Source organism: Vulpes lagopus, chromosome 8 (assembly GCF_018345385.1).
Source record: "Vulpes lagopus strain Blue_001 chromosome 8, ASM1834538v1, whole genome shotgun sequence".
Lineage (NCBI taxonomy): Eukaryota > Metazoa > Chordata > Mammalia > Carnivora > Canidae > Vulpes > Vulpes lagopus.
In genome coordinates this window covers 17,095,785-17,108,375 of record NC_054831.1, presented here as the reverse complement: position 1 = coordinate 17,108,375, position 12,591 = coordinate 17,095,785, and the positions used below count along the sequence as shown (strand labels likewise).

The 12,591-nt window shown below is 42.3% G+C and overlaps 1 long non-coding RNA gene across 1 annotated transcript in view; it reads left to right on the top strand.

The window, feature by feature from the left end:
• LOC121497636 overlaps positions 1 to 11,165 on the top strand; it is a 32,530-nt gene extending 21,365 nt beyond the window's left edge. The window contains exons 2-5 of the long non-coding RNA XR_005989529.1: positions 3,487 to 3,583; positions 5,142 to 5,284; positions 10,042 to 10,167; positions 10,602 to 11,165. This is a non-coding gene — a long non-coding RNA (uncharacterized LOC121497636). The remainder of the gene's footprint in view (positions 1 to 3,486; positions 3,584 to 5,141; positions 5,285 to 10,041; positions 10,168 to 10,601) is intronic.
• Positions 11,166 to 12,591: the final 1,426 nt, after the last annotated feature.

Below are 12,591 nucleotides of genomic sequence, written 5' to 3'. Positions count from 1 at the left end.
ACTTGGTTCCCATGATCCTCTCCTCAGGTTCAATAATTCCCTACAACAGCTCACAGAACTCAGGGAAACATGTTTATTGATTTATTATAAAGATGCAAATGAATAGCCAGATGAAGAAGTATGTTGGGTGAGGTCCAGAAAAATCCAGAGAGCGGGAGCTTCTGTCCCTGTGGAGTTGGTGTATACAACCCTCCCAACAGGTGGATGTGTTCATCAACCCAGAAGCTCTCTGAAACCCCATTTAGGGATTTTATGGAGGTTTCCCCACATGATGCATGGTCAATTATTATCTCAATCTCTACATTGTTCACTTTCCCCAGAGGATAGGGGGTAAGGTTGAAAATTTCAAACTTCTCTCATGGCTTGGTCTTTCAGTGACCAGCCCTCACCCAGAAGCTGCCCTGCAGCCCACCTAATCTAATGTGGCCTATTAGAACAAAAGACCTATCACCCTCATCACTGAGGAAATTAAAAGAGTTCCAGGAGCTCTGTTTCAGGAACATTGCCATTTGCAATGACGTGGATGCAGCTAGAGGGTAATAATGCTAAACAAAAGTCAATCAGAGAAAGACAATTATATGATCTCACTCATATACGTGGAATTTAAGAAACATGAATTTAAGATTCATAGGGAAAGAGGAAAAAATAAGATGAAATCAGAGAGGGAGAGAAGCCATATGAAACTCTTAATCATAGAAAACAAACTGAGGGTTGCTGCAGGGGAAAGGGATGAGGGGATGGGGTAGCTAGGTAATGGACATTAAGGAGGGCATGTGATATAGTGAACATTGGGTATTATATAAGACTGGTGAGGGGCGCCTGGGTGGCTCAGTCAGTTAAGTGTCTGCCTTCGGCTCAGGTCATGGTCTTGGGGTCCTGGGATCAAGCTCCCTGCTCAGCGGAGAGCCTGCTTCTCCTTCTGTTCCCCACCCCCTGCTCACCCACTTGTGCTTTCTCTTGTGCTCTCTCTCTCAAATAAATAAAATTGGGCCACCTGGGTGGCTCAGTGGTTGAGCATCTGTCTTCGGCTCAGGTAGTGATCCCAGGGTCTTGGGATCGAGTTCTGCTTCGGGTTCCCTGCAGGGAGCCTGCTTCTCCCTCTGCCTATGTCTCTGTCACTTTCTGTGTCTCCCATGAATAAATAAAAAAATTAAATTTTTTAAAAAAATGAATAAATAAAATCTTTTTTAAAAAGACCAATGAGGGATCCCTGGGTGGCACAGCGGGTTAGTGCCTGCCTTTGGCCCAGGGCGCGATCCTGGAGACCCGGGATCGAGTCCCATGTCGGGCTCCCAGTGCATGGAGCCTGCTTCTCCCTCTGCCTATGTCTCTGCCTCTCTCTGTGTGTGTGTGTGACTATCATAAATAAAAATTAAAAAAAATAAAAATAAAAAGACCAAGGAATCACACTGATCTCTACCTCTGAAACCAATAACACATTATGTTAATTGAATTTAAACCTAAAAAAATAATTTAAAAAATAAGGTGAAATTTAAAACTGTCAACAAATATTGAACTCTAGTTATTGAAATACATGCTAAAGTATTAAGAGAAATGTACTGATACCTACACCTGAATTTCATCACAGAGGGATGGATATAGAAAGAAACCTGGAATAGAACAGATATAGCAAACTCTTAGTTATATATAGAATCCAGGCGGCGAATATATATATATATATATATATATATATATATATATATATATTACTGAATGCTTGAAAATGTTCATAATAAAATATTGAGGGAAAGAATCTGAGGAAGAGAAGCAGGGAAGACAGGAGGGAAGAGCATATGGGAGAAGAGAAAGGAGACCCCGCATTGCCTGGACTCAGGGAGGCCCAGCCTGGAACATGCGGAAGCTTAGCTGTCACCAGATGCTTGGCAGGTTTTCTGTGGGAGAGGGCTACATTTTATCTTGTTTAGATATAGTCAATTGAACTGGGCTCCAAATAAGCTGTTTTTATTTTAACTTTTCCTTCTTCTTTCTTTTTCTTTGTTTCTTTCTTAATTTAACTTTCTAATGTGAAATACTCCCATGTTAAAGAAAAGTTGCAAAAACTCTTCAAAACCCCTTTTTCTGAACCGTTTGAAAAAGAGCTGATGGATACCTGAATGCTTTAGTGTATGTTTTCAACAAATGAAGACATTCTCTCCTGTAACCACAACACAACTTTCAAAATGAGACCATGAACAGTGATGCAGTACTACTAGCTAATCCTATCACATTTCTTTGGCTGTCCTCATGTCATTTTGAGCATAGAGACACTGGCCCAATTTCTGTATTGCTATTTCCTCCTTTTGGTATTTTGTGAGATATTGGCAAGCTCATTTTGGGATGAGGTGGTTAGGTTAAAGTTAGAAGTTCATTACTTAACATGTCATCCCATATCCTGGTTTTTATTTATTCATTCATTTATTCATTCATTCATTCTCAGAGATGAGCACTTTATTGAAAAAAATTAGATTTCCAGTTACAGCTTTCCAAAAATTGGTTTTCATTATTTTTTAACTTAATTTTTTTAGGTAGGCTCCATGCCCAATGTAGGGCTTGAACTCATGACCCTGAGGTCAAGAGTCACGTACTTTACCAACTGAGCCAGCCAAGTGCCCCTCCATATCCTGCTTTTTAAAAAGTGTGCTCATAATATAACCTTCATTTGTTAAAAAGTGTGTGTGTATGTGTGCATGTGCAAGAGAGAGAAAATGAGTTCACACATACGGTCAAATAAAACAACTAAAAGGAAGAAAATAATGAATGCTGTCTCTAATTGAGGACTTCACGTGTGGTTTTATATTCTTATAAAAGCTTTCCTTGGGCACCAGGGTGGCTCAGTGGTTTGGTTTGAGCATCTGCCTTTGGCTCAGGTTGTGATCCTGGGGTCCTGGGATTGAGTCCCGCATTTGGGCTCCCTATGGGGAGCCTGCTTCTTGTTCTGCCTAAGTCTCTGCTTCTCTCTCTCTCTCTCTCTCTCTCTCTCTCTTGTCTCTCATGAATAAAATAAATAAAATCTTTTTTGAGAGACACACACACAGAGAGAGAGAGAGAGAGAGAGAGAGAGGCAGAGACACAGGCAGAGGGAGAAGCAGGCTCCATGCAGGGAGCCCGACGCAGGACTCGATCCCGGGTCTCCAGGATCACACCCTGGGCCAAAGGCAGTGCTAAACTGCTGAGCCACCCAGGCTGCCCAAAATAAATAAAATCTTAAAAAGAAAGAAAAAAAACTTTCCTCGCCCATATTTTGTAGGACAAATACGTTTTATTGTATTACAAGAGAAAAGAATACTGAGGTTTTTCTGGTGTAAGTCACTTGCTAGTACCAAAGGACAACAGACAAACATGAATGCAAAAGAGAGTATAGAGCTAGAGGGAAGGTCTCAGCCTGTTTGCTTTTTTTAGGCTGGACTGGAGACAAAGTGAGAGGCAGCCTGGTGAGGGAGGAGGATCTGGCTGCCACTCATGCCTGCCCTCCCTTTGTCCCTACAGGTCCTAACTTCCTCAGCCACAACAGGCCTCCAGGCAAGACAGTGTTCAGCAGAAGTTAGCTGAGAGCCCAGTGCCTGGGATGGGTTGTGTCCAGCAGGTACATTTGAAAGACTGATCTCCAGCCCTTACCCCACCGGTGTCTGCATGTCCTTCCAGTCTTCTGCTTTCTACGGTTCCTGGTCCCTTATTTCACATGTGTTTATTGAATGTCTTCTGTGTGCCAGGCATGGTATTAGTAGACAGCATGGGGCCCCTGCCTCCTGAAGCTCTCCTTCTGGAATGGCATCCAGACAGACAGACGAACATGTCAGTCAGTCAGAGACACATAATAAGAGCCTCAAGGACAATTGAGTGACAAGTGGGACAGAAACAGATTGCTGAGGTCTTCTGGGAATGGTGACTGACACAAAGAGCCACTATCTCTGGTGCAAGGGGCCAAGCAGAAGTTCTGGGAGCACCCCCCCCACCCCATCCCTGAGACACTGTTGCTCCAGGGAGGGGCAGGGACTGGGCTTCTCTGAGCAAAGCTAGGGTACAGCTGGAGTGGACTGGAGGGTGAAGAAGTCAAGGGGATAAGTGGGGGCAAATCACACACCCAGGACACTGTGGAGGGAACATGGGTTTTATCTTTTGAGTGAAGTGTTACAGAAAGTGAAATATCTCACTGTCTTTTAGTGATTATACATGAAAATGATGTGTTTGATTATTTTAGGTTAAAAAAGATATTGTTCAGGGCAGCCCGGGTAGCTCAGAGGTTTAGCGCCGCCTTCAACCCAGGGTGTGGTCCTGGAGACCGGGATGGAGTCCCCTGTCGGGCTCCCTGCATGGAGCCTGCTTCTCCCTCTGCCTGTATCTCTGCCTCTCTCTCTCTCTCTCTTTCTCTCTGTGTGTGTGTGTCTCTCATAAATAAATAAAATCGGGATCCCTGGGTGGCGCAGCGGTTTGGCGCCTGCCTTTGGCCCAGGGCGCGATCCTGGAGACCCGGGATCGAATCCCATGTCGGGCTCCCGGTGCATGGAGCCTGTTCTCCTCCCTCTGCCTGTGTCTCTGCCTCTCTCTCTCTCTGTGACTATCATAAATAAAATAAAAATAAAATTCTTAAAAAAAAAATAAATAAATAAATAAATAAAATCTTTAAAATATATATATATATATATATATATATATATATATATATATATATTGTTCAAATTAATTTGACCTCTTTGTTATCTTTTAAGGTGGTAACCATGAATTCAAATTTCATGTGTGGCTTTTTTTTTTTAAGATTTTACTTATTTATTTAGAGAGAGAGAGAGAGCATGAGCTGGGGGAGGGTCAGAGGGAGAGGGAGAAGCAGACTCTCCACTAGGCAGGGAGCCCAATGCAGGACTTGATCCGAAGACTATGGATTCATGATTTGAGCCAAAGGCGGACACTTAAACTGAACCATCCAGGCACCCCCATGTGTGGCTTGTAATATAATTTCCATTGGCAGTGCTGCAGCCTAATGTACCTGGCAGTTGCAGGATTGAAAAGATCAAGGTTGGATAGAGGATTAGATTTAGATTCTGTTTAGATTCCACTGGCAGCTTAAAGCTGAGTGTCTGGCCACCACTGCCAGCCTCTGGGAGTCCTGTGAGCATTCACTCATCAGCTTTCTACCCTCTTCCCAGGAACCTGTGCATCAGAATTGAAGAGAGGTTACAAGCCATGCACATAAGGAATGGATTTCACCAATCATTCGAACACCCCCTTTTCTGCATACTCTACACAATATGTCACTCACGTACAGAACCTGTGAAGGCCCTGCTCAGAGGTGGGTTCAAGGTGATAATTACATGGTGGTCATGGCCAATGTACAATCTGAAACCTGCATTTCAGACCAGCTTGGTCTTTCTTACACCCTTATGTATTAAGTCAATAAAATAAAACAAAAACAGGAATTGCTTTTATAATGCATGTCATCTGGTAAGGAAATCTTCTAGAATATCCATTAGAAGAAGGGTAAAAAATCAGTCTATCATTGTGGGGACCTTTATAGGTACAGCACGGAAGAAGCCTGGCTGAGTAGAAAAGTGCTAGGTTTGAGCTGTGAGGTAGGTCTAGGCCTGGGCCAGGCCCCACTTAGCACTGGGCCCTGTGATCTTGGCAGGTGCCGGGCTCTCTCAGCCTTCACAGCCCAGAGCCCAGTGTCAGTAGCAGTGCTGGGTTTGGGGAAGGCACTTAAGGGCTCCTCTCCATCTGGGTCTCTCCGGTTAAACCCCACCTCTTGCTATTGACCCTGTGATCTAATGGATACTTCCTTTCAATCCTGATGTAGTAAATAATGAATAGTCATCCTTTTCATCCAACTGTTAGTGACAAGTGAATGGTGGCTGTCCTTGTGTGTGCCCCATGTATGTTGCAGCAGAAAGTGGCTCCCAAATTCCTTGGCCAACTGAGTTAAGCTAGTGGAAAGGTGTTTGAATGGTGAAGAAGGATTGAGGGTCATGAAGGAAACATCACCAAATCTTTATCCTTTGTCTCCAAATGAGGAGGTAAGTCCATGCATTAGGATCAGAGACAGGGAGTGTCAGGATGCAAACCTGGTACTGTCCTCAGAAAAGATTCTCCTGAGTTCTGCCAGAAGTACCCTACTGAGACATTGGAGTCAGGGGGGGCTCCTAACCTACAGAAGACCCAAGTTTCCTTATACTCCTTTCTCCATCCTGCTTTCACACAGCCCTGTCATTCTGTTAGCACTTCCCTGGGCCCGGGGGTCTTCTGAGCCCACAGTGGCCCTTCTTCTTCTGTCCGCATGTCTCCCACTGCCCCCCCACGGTGGCCCCTCCCCACACCTGGGCACCTTTCCCTCCTGACCACGTTGAGTTTTCCACTGGGCACAGTAGACCACTTCTATGGTTGCCATTCTTCCCATTTTTAACTGGATTATTTGTTTTTGGGTGTTGAGTTATATAGGTTATATAAATTATAAGGCTTAATTAATTAATTAATTAATTTATGATAGTCACACACAGAGAGAGAGAGAGAGAGGCAGAGACACAGGCAGAGGGAGAAGCAGGCTCCATGCACCGGGAGCCTGACGTGGGACTCGATCCCGGGCCTCCAGGATCACGCCCTGGGCCAAAGGCAGGCGCTAAACCGCTGCGCCACCCAGGGATCCCATAGGTTATATAAATTATATAAGTTATATAAGGTAAGTCACCTTACCTCCCTGACCACATCCAGGACAGCAGGCCAGTTCTTCAGGGCTTCAGAGCCCCCAGCTGGGACAGAGAGGCAATGGCCATCTCAAATGAGTGACAAGAGTCAGGAGGAGAGGGTAAGGGAGTGATACGGCTTTGGTCAGAGAAGAACCCAACAGAGATTTGATGTGTTTATTTTTACTTCATTTCTCCCTCTTCTGTACCCCCTCCCTAAGGGTTCCCCAAAGTTGGAATGGCCCTCTCCCTTTCGCCAGGCCCTGGGGCATTTTGTTCACTGTCTGAGCCCCCAGCCCATGGCCTGCTCCCACATCGTCCTTATGGAGGGAGGTGAGGCAGAGAGGGTTCCATCAATGTTATTGCAAATGGCAAGATTTCATTCCTTTCTATGGATGAGTAATATTCCATTATATATATGTGTGTATGTGATATATATATATCACATCTTCTTTATGGACACTTGGGCTGCATCCATATCTTGGCTGTTATAAATAATGCTGTTATAAGCATAGGTGTGCATGTATTCCTTTGAATTAATGTTTTTATATTCTTTGGGTAAATACCCCAGGAGGGTGATTCCTGGATCATAGGGTAGGTCTATTTTTAACTTTTTAAGGAACCACCATACTGTTTTCCACAGTGCCTGCACCAGTTTGCATTCCCACCAACAGTGCACAGTTCCTTTTTTCTCCACATTTTCACCAACATCTGTTGTTTCTTGTGTTCTTGATTTTAGCCATTCTGACAGGTATGAGGTGATATTACATTGTAGTTTTGACTTGTGTTTCCCTGATGATGAGTGATATTGGGCATCTTTTCATGTATCTGTTAGCCATCTGGATGTCTTCTTTGGAGAAATGTAAGTTCATTTTTAATTGGATTATTTGCTTTTGGGTGTTGAGTTATATAAATTCTTTGTATATTTTGATACCATCCCTTTATAAGATATGTCATTGGTAACTATGTTTTCCTATTCCATAGGTTTTCTTTTAGTTTTGTTTCCTTTGCTGTGCAGAAGTTTTTTATTTTTATATAGTCCCACTAGTTTATTTTTGCTATTGTTTCCCTTGACCCAGAAGTCCTATTTTGCAAGAAGTTATTATGGCCAATGTCAGAAATTACAGCTTATGCTCTCTTCTAGAATTTTCATGATTTCAGGTCTCACATTGAGGTCTTTCATACATTTTTTTAATTTATTTTTTTTCTTTCATCCATTTTGAATTTATTTTTGTGGGTGGTGTAAGAAAGTGGTCCAGTTTCATTTTTCTGCATGTTGCTGTCCAGTTTTTCCAACACCATTTGTTCAAAAGATTGTCTTATTCCCATGGCATATTCTTTCCTGTTTTGTCAAAGATCAGTTGGCCATGTAATTGTGAGTTTGTTTCTGGGTTTTCTTTTCTGTTCTATTCATCTATGTATCTATTTTTGTGCTAGTACCTTACTCTTTCAATGACTACAACTTTGTAATATAACTTGAAGTCCAGACCTGTGCTTCCTCCAGCTTTGCTTTTCTTTTTCAAGATTGCTTTAACTATTTGGGGTATTTTGCGGTTCCATAAAAATTTTGGGATTATTTGTTCTAGCTTTGTGAAAAGTGTTGTTGGTATTTTGATAGGGATTGCATTAAATGTGTACACTGCTTTAGGTGAACAATATTTGTTCTTCCAATCCATGAGCATGGAGTGTCTTTCCATTTCTTTGTCATCTTCAATTTCTTTCATCAGTGTTTTATAGTTTACAGAGTACAGGTCTTTTACCTCTTTGGTTAGGTTTACTCCTAGATACCTTTTTTTTTTTTTTTTTTTTGGTGCAATTGTAAATGGAATTGTTTTCTTAGTTTCTCTTTCTGCTGCTTCATTATTAGTGTATAGAAATGCAAGACGATGTGGGAGCAGGCCATGGGCTGGGGGCTCAGACACTGAACAAAATGCCCCAGGGCCTGGCGAAAGGGAAAGGGCCATTCCAACTTTGGGGAACCCTTAGGGAGGGGGTACAGAAGGGGGAGAAATGAAGTAAAAATAAACACATCAAATCTCTGTTGGGTTCTTCTCTGACCAAAGCCGTATAACTCTATATATACTATACTATATATAGTATGTCATCCGCAAATAGTGAGAGTTTTACTTCTTCCTTACTGATTTGGTTGTATTTTGTTTCTTTTTGTTGTCTGAGTACTGTGGCTAGTACAGTCCAGTACTATGTCGAATAGAAGTGGTGAGAGTGAACATCTTTGTCTTCCTGACTATAGAGGAAAAGCTTTTAGTTTTTCTCCATTGAGGCTGATGTTAGCTGTGAGTTTTTCAAATACAGCCTTTATTATATTGAGGTATGTTCCCTGTAAATATATGTTGTTGAGGGTTTTTCTATGAATGCATGTTGTACTTTGTCAAATAATTTTTCTGTATCTATTGAAATGATCATATAGTTCTTATCCTTTCTCTTACTTATATATCACATTGATTTGTGAATATTGAACCATGCTTGCAACCCAGGAATAAATCCCTCTTGATCATAGTGAATGATTTTTAAAATATATTGTTGGATTCAGTTTGCTAGTATTTTGTTAAGGATTTTTGCATCTATGTTCATCAGAGATATTAGACTGTTTCTCTCTCTCTCTCTTTTTAGTGTCTTTATCTGGTTTTGGGATCAGGGTAATGCTGACTTCTTGGTATGAATTTAGAAGTTTTCCTTCCCTTTCTATTTTTTGGAATAGTTTGAAAATAACAGGTATTAACTCTTCTTTCAACATTTGTTAGAATTTGCCTGTGAGGCCATCTAGCCCCGGGCTTTTGTTTTTTGGGTTTTTGATTACTAATTCAATTTCTTTGCTATTTATTGGTCTGTTCAGGTTTTTTTTTCTTTTCTTTTCTTCTTTTCTTTTCTTTTCTTTCTTTTCTTTTTTTCCTGTTTCAGTCTTGGTAGTTTATGTGTTTCTAAGAATTTATCCATTTCTTCTAGGTTGTCCACCACATATTATTAGAATTAATATCAGGGAAGAGGGGAGGGTCTGGGTGACTCAGTCAGTTAAACATCTGACTTTGGCTTGGGTCATGATCTCAGGGTTGTGAGATCGAGCCCTGCCCCCTCCACGTTGGGCTTTGCACTGGGTGTGGAGCCTGCTTAAGATTCTCTCTCTCACTCCCTCTGCCCATCCTCTAGCAGCTCCTCCTACTCACACAAGCTCTCTCTCTCTCAAAAAAAAAGTTACTATCACCTGTTTTTTTTTTCAAGAAACTACCAGAAAATATATACTTTTATTCAATGCTCACCTTATATATCTGTGAATGGCAGTGTGCAGTGCATTTCTCACACATCTTATTTAATCTCAGTATGGTGCCAGGAATTTGATGATGATTTGCTCTTACAGGTTAAATTCTTGCTCAGAGTCCGATTGCTCCCATCTGGCACTGCCAGAGTGTGGGTGAGGGAGGCTGAACTGGGAGTTAAGTGAGGCCCTGCTACCTCCAGGCCCCTGCTCTGTGCACAGGTGCAGGTATGGCAGCCCTAGGACTTCCCTCTCATGATTGGTGCAGTTTTCCCTCTTGGAGGATCTGTTGCTCCCACAGTCGGTCCCACCCTGTGTCTCCTACCTCATAATGCCTTCTCCTTCCATGATTCCTCTATCCTCCCAGATGGGCTATCAGCCCAGCCTTAGGCTGACCTTGACTCCCCAGAATGCCTTCGCTTCAGGGGAAGCCCCGGCAGTGTGGCCTGATTTTCAGCTGATGGGAAGCTGATAAGGATGCAGAACAGCATGTTCACCAGCAGGGGGAGCTCATCAAGTTCTACTCTTAGGTCTAGCCCTGAATCAGCACTCTATGCCCTTTCTGAAGTGTGTCCCAACTCACTGTTTCTGTGGCTTTCTCCCAACCTGGGCTGAGGCTGGTCTTTGATTATTTTCCAAACATTGTGTTCTTTCATTCCTAGAACCTACTTATGTGTCAGATGGGCCTCATGGACAATGAGGTATCCCTGTGGCCAGAGCTTGTGCTTTGGGCATACAGGATGCCGTGTATGAAATGCTGATGATGTGGCTCAACAAAATGGGGCAAGGTGCCTCAGTCAACATCCCACTTGGATGCCTTGGAAATGCTAGGGAAAAGATATGTGAAGGAGAGAATTCAGGAGCACCTGGTGGGCTCTGGGAAGGGCATCTATGAAGAAGATGGGACAGCTCTGCTATATCCTGAGTGGAAAGAATCTTTTTAGGAATCTGAGCTTCCCTGGTTTACCTTTCTTCTTGAAGGGGAAGCATGAGTAGACACCAGCCTGGAAGAAAGAGTAGATACTTGACGAATACTTGGAGAAATTGTAATTAAAAACATACAGCTCTTGGAATGTTCTAGAACTTTTTTTAATGCACTTGGCATAATTTTTATGAAATGTTGGGTATGATAAGTGAATTGTGGAAAAATTCTATGTGGATTATAGTTACAGTTATTTTATTGTGTTTCATTTTATTGCACATCAAAGATATTGTACTTTTTACAAATTAAAGGTTTGTGGAAACCCTGAGTTGAGCAAGTCTGTTGGTGTCATTTTTCCAACATTTGCTGACTTTGAATCTCTGAAGCATATTTTGATAATTCTTGCAATGTTTCAAACCTATTTATTATTATTATATTATGTTATTGTTTGATCAGTGATGTTTGATTGTAATTGTTTCAAGGTGCCATGAATTGTGCCATATAAGATTGTGAATTTAATTGATAAATCATATGTGTTTTCTGACTGGTCTACCAGCTAACCCCAAAATAGCCTCTAAGTGTTCAAGTGAAAGGAAGAGTCACATGTCTCTCACTCTAAATCAATTCAGCTAGAAATGCTTAAGCTTAGTGAGGAAGGCACGTTGAAAGCTGAGATAGGACAAAAGCTAGGCCACACAACAAATAGTTAGCCAGCGTGTGAATGCAAAGGAAAAGTTGTTTAAGGAAATTAAAAGTGCCTTCCAGTGAACACATGATAAGACATGATAAGAAAGCCAAACAGCCTTATTGCTGATGTGGAGAAAGTCTGAGTGGTCTGCATAGATGAAACCAGCCAGGACATTCTGTTAAGCCAAAGCCTATCCTGAGCAAGGCCCTGACTCTCCTCAGTTCTGTGAAGGCTGAGAGCAGTGAGGAAGCTGCAGGAGAACAGGTGGAAGCTGCCAAAGATGGGTTCGTGAGGTTTAAGGCCAGAAGCCGTCTCTACCACAACCCAGTGCAAGGTGAAGCAGCCAGTGCTGGTGTAGACACTGCAGCACGTTCTCCAGGAGATCCAGCCAGGATAAGTGATGAAGGAGGCTACACTGAACAACACATTTCCAATGTAGAGAAAATGGTCTCTATCGAGAGAAGATGCCAGCTAGGACTTTCATAGCTAGAGAGAGGAGAAGTCAGTGCCTGGCTTCAAGGCCTCAAGGAACAGCCCAAACCCCTCCTTAGGGACTAATGCTGCAGGTGCCTTGACGTTGAAGCCAGGGCTCATTGATCATTCTGAAAATCCCAGGGTCCTGAAGAATTATGCTAAGTCCACTCTGCCCCGTGCTCTGTGAACAGAGCAACAAACCCCGGATGATGGCACTTCAGATCACAACATGGTTTATTGAATATTTTAAGTCCATTGTTGAGACCTACCACTCAGAAAAAAATATTATTTTCAAAATACGACTGCTTATTGACAATGCACCTGGTCACACGTGAACTCTGATGGAGACGTATAATGAGATGAATGTTGTTTTCTGCTCACATAGCATCCATTCTGCAGCTTAGAGATCAAGGAGTCATTAGACTTTCAAGTCTTATTATTTAAGAAATACATTCTGTAAGGCTTTTGCTGCCATACATAGCGATTCTTCTGAGGGATTTGGGCAAAGTCAATTGAAAACCTTCTGACAAGGATTCACCATTCTAAGTGGGTGCCATTAAGAATATTT